This window comes from Castor canadensis, chromosome 3 (genome assembly GCF_047511655.1).
Source record: "Castor canadensis chromosome 3, mCasCan1.hap1v2, whole genome shotgun sequence".
Taxonomy (NCBI): domain Eukaryota; kingdom Metazoa; phylum Chordata; class Mammalia; order Rodentia; family Castoridae; genus Castor; species Castor canadensis.
In genome coordinates this window covers 6130631-6138939 of record NC_133388.1, presented here as the reverse complement: position 1 = coordinate 6138939, position 8309 = coordinate 6130631, and the positions used below count along the sequence as shown (strand labels likewise).

Genomic DNA, 8309 nt, shown 5'->3' with positions numbered 1-8309 from the left:
GTGTCCCCTGGCTGACCTGGCCAAGCCTTGTGTGGCAGAAGTGAGCTGCTGACTTGTAAGACTGGGTCCTGAGGTCCTGTCTGGGTCCATCTTTCGTACTCTCACACCCCAACCCTGGGCTGTGAGGAAGCTGGAGCAGCCCTGGGAACCTTTCAGGATGGTAGCCCAGGCCTGTGACCTACAACTGTTGGTGAGTGAGCATTTAGAGGGGATCCTTCAGCCCTCAATCAAGCCCCTGACTAATGCCATGTGGACAGAGATGAGGCCACCCACTGAGGCCACCTGATTGCAGATTTCTGAGTAAAATACACCACAGGCATGGAAGTTTGAGGACAGTTGGTTATAAAACACCAAACTGACACGCTGAGTGGGGGGTGCCTTATTTGTCTCCAAAAGGCAGCCTGATTTGTTTAAGGGACATTGTCATTCAGTCTGTACAATGGAAGGGCCTGAAGAGGGGACTCCCTGCGAAGGGTAGCTTTTGATTTAGCCTCCTGCCCTCTAACGTGAAAATTGAGAAATCAAGGGGTTGGATGTGCCTTGGTAGTAAGCGCTTGCCTAGCACCCCTGAGGCCCCAGGTTCCATCCCCTATACCATAAAGACAAGAGAAATTGAAAAGAGAACGTCCCCTGTAATTACAGCTTGGTCTCTTGGGTCTTATCCTCTGCTCATCTCCATCTGGTGTCTTTGTGGAGCTCCCCTGCCTTGAGGAGGTGGGTCGTGGAGAGGGGGGTATACCTGCCCCTGCATCTGGGGTGGGGGAGTGTTTGGCATCCTGGGAGGATTGTTAGAAATAGTCAGTGGTGGCCCATTTTCAAGGCAAGGCATTTAACCCCGGCCACTTGCTTGTGTATCAGCTTGCGGATGTTGGGGGAGGGGCAACTGATAAGAGAACTTAAACTGGGAGAGGTAAATCCTGATAGAATGAGGATATAGGTAAAAACCGTGTATGTGCCAGAAAGCACATACCACAGGGAGACCTTCCTGCCACAAAGGAAGGTGGATATCACTTTAAGTCCACCTCTAGAATTTGACCAATCCCAAAAGAGGCATATTTTAAAATAACCCAATAGCACATCTAGGCCTGTCTATAACCCCATAGAACTCAGCCAATGAGGAACCAGGGAGGAGGGACATGCACACTAGACAATATAATGCTTGTTGTACCTGCTTCCTGCATCTCTGCTCCCCAGGCACCTGATCTTACAAGGACACCATTAAAGACTCACCTTCACTGTACTGAACATGTCTCTGAGTCCATTCTTTGAGTTTGGACAGGTGAACATATTTCTCACAGGATCTGCAGTAGTACAGGTGGGAAGGTACCCAGAGCCTCCAGTTCCCCTGCACTGCTGGACCCAACTCTGGGGTGCCTTGGAAGCTGGAGCCCACCAGGTCTCAGCCAGGTTACAGGATGCAGATGAAACTCATGATCAGAGTGACCTGCTGTGGCTAACTGGGCTCCTGCTCCCTTGGCCCAGATGACCACTCACCCCTCCTCCTGGAAACCCTTCTTCCTTCCCATACCCAGCACTGCTCTCAGAAGCTTCTGGAGTGCTGCGGCTGTCCATTCCACCGTGTGGCTGGGTGGAGGAAACCACACCTACAGAGCCGAGCAAACAGCCCTTCCCCTGGAGGGAGGCAGACCATGTACCCAGCAAGGTGTGGAAACCCTTAACCAGGTGAGCCTCCCCAGGCCTGCAGGGCTGCCAAGAAGCTCTCAGTGCCTCATTTCTGCAGCTGCCTCCATACCTCCATAGCCCCACTGGCACCCCCATCTCCTTGCCCACACCCTGTCCACCTCAGTGACTATTCAGGCAACAGCCAGCATCACTTAGCATCCTCCTGCTGACCGGTGAAATGTGGAGGGGTGAAGTTGGTCTCTGCACTGTAGAGATGGTTAAATTGAGGCAGCCCATCATGGAGATTTGTGCCAGGCCTTGGCCTCTGTCCTCTGTCTTTGTAGCATAAAGCCATAAATAAGTCAGTGCCATACACCTCCCCTACCCAGCCTGTTTCCCAGTAGAATGGGCATGGGACCCTGGGGTGCATCAGGGATGTGGAGTCTGGAGACTCATGAGCAGAAGGCAGGGCCCACCCCCAACCCTTCACCCTCCCTCTTCTTCCTGCCAGGCAGGGGGAGATGCAAACTGCACATACCCCACACCTGGCCTGGCTTGTCCACAGCCCTTCTTCCTGCCCCAGCCCAGCAGTGCATCCTGGAGCTTCCCCAACACCCCGTCTTTTTCTGTGCTCGTGTCCACGTGTATATATCCTAGAATCCGGTAGCAGCAAGCCCTGACTGCTCATCTTTGCCAAGCTCTTAGCTGCTTTTGACCTGTACTTGTCTGTGTAAAACCTAGATTACCTTCATTGATTTCTTTAAAAAATAAAACAAATGTAAAATCTCAAAGAGACTGCTGGGCACTGCGTTGAGTTTACTTTCTGCATCTTTCATCCAGATCTGTAATAAGTAAGTCTTCCAGTCCCTTCTGTTGGGTATGCTAAGTAAGCTGCACGTGATCTGCAAGGAACACAGGTGACCTTGGGTCAGCTGAAGAAAGCTTGGCTGTCTCCAGGTGTGGCTCCCTCTACTGCTCTCCTTCGCCTTCCACCAGCTCCTCCCCTCAGGACACCTTTGACCTTCCCCATGTGAACAGTGAACAGGACCCAGAGTATAGCATTTTCTCAAATGATCCATCTGTGGCTTTTAAAAAATCTAGAAGTAAATGAACCATTCCTAACTTGATAAAATTGTTCACCAAAAACCCACTTTTCTTAAAAGTACATTTAAGAAAACGAATTAGTGGTGACCAGGGATGTGAGGGAGAGGGAGGGTTGAACACATGGAGCAGAGGGCACTGGGGGTGGGGAGGGAGGGGTAGCAAAACTGTTCCATGTGACATTGGAGGGGCCATATGGCTACATCTGTCACACCCATGGAGTCTTATAGCAAAGGAGGGAGCCTCCATGCACACCAATGTTAAAAGCAAGTTAAGAGGCTGTGATCCCAGGAAGAAGTGTGACTGACCAAGGAACCTCAGCCTCCCTGAGTGGTGGGGAGGAGCTGCCCCAAGTCACTTGGGAAAGAGTGGAGACTGACGCCCTGCCGTGTCCTGCAGGACTACAAGTTGACAACTATAATACTGGTAGAAAACAGACAGTGGGCACCAGTCCCCTTCTCTGTAAATATAAAACTATTCTAAAATACAAAGGCTATTTTTTTTAAGTACATTTAGTGTAGAAACTTTTAGCTCCTTCCCTCCCTACAAGATCCAGAAAGACAAACACCCTCAACTACTGCGGAGGAAGAGAAAGAGGAACCAGCCCCTCCCCTCCTGCCTGCTCCTGGCCCCCTGAGCTGAGCCCAGTGAGAAGTGGGGGGTGCGTCTGGAGTCCCCTGAGGAAGCTTTCCAGTCACCATGGACAGGGACAAGGGCAGAGGGTAAAGGAGGCAGCACAAAGGGGAAGATAGCAGTCCCCCTCAGCCAATCCGCTGCTTAAGATTTGTGGTACAAGCTCACAAATGAAATGGGCATACCTTTTACTTTTCTTCTGTGACACCTATCTGGTTTTAAATTCAAGATTTTTTCTAGGCTCAATGAAGTGAGCTGGCTACCTGTTCTGTCGTTGCTTTGCCTGCTTTTTTTCCGGAACAATTTTTGTAAGAAAAGAATGGAGGTCCTTTAAAGTTTAGTAGACTTACATATAAATCCATTATTTGGGCTTGGATGCAGTTTTTGGATTTTTGTTTTGTTTTGGATTTTAGTTTTTGGAGGAGGCATCTCTGACAACCATTTCCTTAATACTTAAAGACCTATTAGGTCAATATGTGTCCTTGTTCCAATGTATCAATCCATTTTGCTACTATAATGAAACATCTTAGACTAGGTAACTTATAAAGAAAAAAGTCTTGCTGCCAGAGTTGGGCAGCAGCACAAGACATCTCTAGACAAGAGACAGGGAGCATGCATGTGTCTTCCAGGAGCTTCCTCTTCCTACAAGGCCACACGTACTCAGTCATGGGGCTGCACTCTGATGACTTCATCTAATCCTAGTAACCTCTGAAGGCCACCTCTGAAACCATGAAGGAAACAAGTTTCCACTCTCTTTGTTACATGAACTCCTGGGGACTCCTCCATATCCAAACCATACCAGCCAATTTTAGTACCTTATATATTCCAAGGAATTATCCATTTCATATAGGTTTTCAGGTTTATGATGTGAAATTATTTTTAGTTCTACTGTATTTTACAAATCTCTAAGTACTGCTTAAGCTTAGTCTTACAAATCATGGCATTTGTGTGTCCATTATCATTTAAATCTAAGAACAGCCTGCATTCCATTCTGACTCCTTCCCGACCCAAGGGTCATACAGTAGTAGTGAGTGTGTCCTGACCCATGTGGAGTGCTGACTCCAGGACAGGTACTTTTCTAAATGCAGAATGTAGTCACTCACTTAATCCTTCCAGCCACCATATAAAAATGGCACTTTCATTTTCCCTGTTTTACAGATAGGGAAACAGAGGCGAGGGGCAGCAAAAGCATTTGCCAAGGTCTCATAGGTGTGATGAAGGCCTAGGATTGCCCCTCCTCCCCCTGAATCCCTTTACCCCCAACTCTGAAGCCTTTCTACCCAGGACCCCTCTGGCAGCCTGGTGGAGCTGGGGGTGGGGGTCAGGGCTTTCAGAACATGATTTGCAGATGCGTGAAATAAAATGCACAGAAACACAAAGTAATAAGAAGTAAAATAACAAGGGACCTAATTTGTTGAGCTGTAATAATTGATCTTTCTTGTTAATACATTAATCAAGATGGAAGGGCAGGTGTCAAGGCCACCACAGTGTTGAAGAACGAGTAAGAACTATGCTTCAAGACTTCACGGTCATTATCTCCTCTCAATGTGAGAAAATGCAGAGAGAGCTCTGCTGAGTGGGCAGCAGCCTCTGCAGGACCGCAGAGGATATCCTCCCCTTCTCCTGCATTCCCCAGTGAGGCTGGCTAAGTTTAGAACAAGGATGCTGGAAGTAAAGACACATTTTTTTCCACTCAAGTTCAGGGCCCCAGGGATTCCATCGTCTTGGGATTCTGGTTTGGGAACCAAGTTCAGAGGTCACACCTGAGCCTGTGAGGGCCCTTCCCTCTCTCCTTTACCAGCTGTCACCTGAGCCAGGCCTGGGAGCTGCCTCTTGCCCTCATGCCCAAGTCAAATATTTCCTCCAAACAGGTTTTCTGGGCAGGTGTAGGGAGGTCAGCTTTCCGCTGCTTTGTGGGCCCCAGGGAACTCTTACCGAGTTGCCCTCCCACCTAAAAGGCAGCTTTGCTTTGCTGGATACACGTCCCAGGTTCCACGAGTTTTCTTCATTTCATGAAAACGCACCCTACGCTCCTCTGCACACTCTCGGGTGAAGGGTCGGTGCGGTCTGATTTTTGTTCCTTGTGGGGAATCCTTTCATTGTTTGGGAGTTCTTAGGATTTTCTTTTTGTCTTTGATTCAGAAACAAAACTGTGCCTGGTGCTGACCTTACACCTGCCATTTGCCCCTCTGAGCCCTGTAAGTTCCGTGGTCTGGATTTGGGGAAGGAAGTGAGGCAGGGTAGTGGCAAGGAAGAGTCGCCATAAGACTCTTCTTAGCCTATTTCATGCTAAACTCCTTGTCTCAGTCATGCCATCCTGTGCAGTTACAAGTTTGTTTTCAATTGTAAATCCTTTGCAGTCCTTCCCCAAGACAGGAAGCCTTGGGGAATTCCACCCCTGATTACCTCTCAGGTAAAAGCCGTCTGCTTACAGCGTGAATATTGATAGCATCTCACACATGCAATTAAAGTAACTGAGAATTAGCATAAGTGCACGCACAAGGCACCCCATGTTGTATGACAAGACCTTGTCAATCAAACTTGTCATCACCCTAGCCCATCCTGAAAAGACCACCCAGATTTTTCAGCTGTCACTTGTCCTTTCAATTTATAAAGACCCTTTAAAATAGAGATAGGGCTTCTATCCCATCAGGCCAGGGACCAGGGCTCTTTCTTTTTCGATGCCTTCCCTCACCTTCAGTAAACTTCACTGTCACTTTCACTACATGTTCACATTCTGCATGAATTCTTCTCTTGCAGGATGCAAGTACCTGAAACCTTCTGGACCTGGGTCTCCTTAGAACACCCATCCTATATCAGAACCTTTCTCATTTTTCAAGCACATGCAACCTCCCGTGTGCTGTCTCCCTGTCTGGCTCTCTCCATCCTCCATGTCTTCTAGCTTTTCTTTTAAGTTTTCTGTCTCACCTCTGTGACTGCTTCTTTGTCTGCCCTTGGGACAGGATGACTTGTGATTTTCAGATGTATCCCTGCTACATGCATCACAAGTTCTGTTATTTACTTCTAAGACAGTGTCTGCCAAACCTGGTCCTCCCCTGGGCTCTTTTTCTCATCATGGTTTTTCTTATTGATACTATCTTCCCTTACCTGCTTAGGTACCTTTCTCTCTCTCATGTACTTTATTCTATTTTAAATGCTTGGTCCAGTGCCTCAGCCTTGGGAGCTCCAGCTGTTCTTCCTGGCAAGAACTGGGGTCCCTGGTGCAGGGAAAGCTTAGGACAGAATGTGCCCCAGGGACCTGACTACCACTACTAGCAGGCCTCTGCCTATACCCAGAAAGGGCTGGCCTGGGAGCTAAGATGGGGAACAGAGGAGCCACACTGGCCCTGCTGCCTGAGCCCTGGGTGATTTCCTGTGCAGGAGCAAGGGGTATGTGGGCACCCATATTTGGTTAAATGGCAGTCCTCTGGGAGACCCACCTCGCAGTGAGGATGAGGTTATTGCCTCCATCTTGTGTCATGTTAGGATTGTGTTAAGAATGACAGAGCAAAGAGGCCCCAAGGAGGCCTAACACCAACATGGGGGCTGGGACCACTGCCCTCCAAACACATGTACAAGCACACAGATGTGTGCACACATGGGCACACACATGCCTGCACACGCACACACACATGCATGCACATATGTACCATCCACACGTGTGAGGCCTACGCAATCCTCTAGGGCCCAAGTTCCAGTTCACACAGGGAGATGGGCAGGGAAGCAGGCACATGGGCAAACTCTGTCCCACTTACGAAGACCAAGACATTTGCTAGCCTAAAAGAAAAATTTTAATGAGTCAAACTTGCAGTAACTGGAGCATCTTGCTCTCTTACTCCAATAAGGGAAGTAACTAACCCTTTTTCTGGGTAGATGTGTTTGCTCCTAGATTCTCCAGTTGCTCACAAGTTCTGCTGCAGACAAGGATTGGGACCTCCCCTCCACAGCAAAGGACTGTTAATGCCTGACACATGAATCCTGCAGGACCAGAATGAACAGGCTGGATTAAGGGGGTACATGAGGAGGAGAGAGAAGAAGAAGACAGCAGAGAGTGCCAGCACCCCTGTGGACACTGCCACCAGCTTTGCTGGCACTCTGCAGACCCTGGTGTGTCCTGTCTCCAAAGGCCAATGTCCCAGCCAGCTGCCAAAGGTGGCTGAGTCCCAGCTTGCCACCTGCCGCAGACTAAGCTCTCTCCAGCCTAGAGTAGGGATGTACCCACTCTCTGTCCCAGTCACAACCTCCCATGAGGCTGGTTACAGGTGCCATCTAGCACCTTCGGTGGCCCTAGCAAGGTCCTGAGAACTGGCCAGCATTCAGTTGACAGCTCAGAAAGAAAGACTTTTTGTCCTGGCTCTCATACCCCCTAGAATGTGGTCCACTCTCCCCTCCTGTCCCTGGTTGCTGGGCAGACTGTGTCCTTAGTACAAAGCCCTTTTGTCCCCTAAGCCAGGTGACTCCGAGGTGACACAGTGTTAGAAATAAGACCCCCAAAGACCACTGGAGTCACAATTGAAGACACAGAAATGGAAAATTGTCTTGGCAAGGCAAAATTCACTTCTGCTTCATGGGCACAGCACGCACAAAGGGGCAGACAGTCTCTCCCTCCTTATATTCCTGACACAACTGGCCCTGCCTCTTGACCTGGATTGGGCCAGATCAAAAGTTCACAATCTTCTTGATTGGCTGAAATGCTATGCTAACTTGGGGGAGCAATTTTCACTGGCAAAGGGGCTGAGCAAGAATCCGGAAGAACCCGGAACAACAGACAAGGCAGGTAGTTAAAATGGCAACACACACTTTAATAGAAAAGACTGCTTTCCCACACACAGGAACTGGAGGAACAGCAGCCTCAGATAGGCAGGTGGGCAGGAGGTAGCCACGCAGCAACCTGGGCTCTCTGACTAAGGAGCCCTTCCTCCCCAGGCCACAGAAGGCACTGCAGCAGGGGG

General features: G+C 49.2%; 1 long non-coding RNA gene across 1 annotated transcript; it reads left to right on the top strand.

The window, feature by feature from the left end:
* Positions 1 to 1080: 1080 nt before the first annotated feature.
* Positions 1081 to 2347, top strand: LOC141421261 (uncharacterized). The gene is made up of 3 exons (XR_012445869.1): positions 1081 to 1315; positions 1533 to 1683; positions 2135 to 2347. It is a non-coding gene; the product is annotated as an uncharacterized lncRNA (long non-coding RNA).
* Positions 2348 to 8309: the final 5962 nt, after the last annotated feature.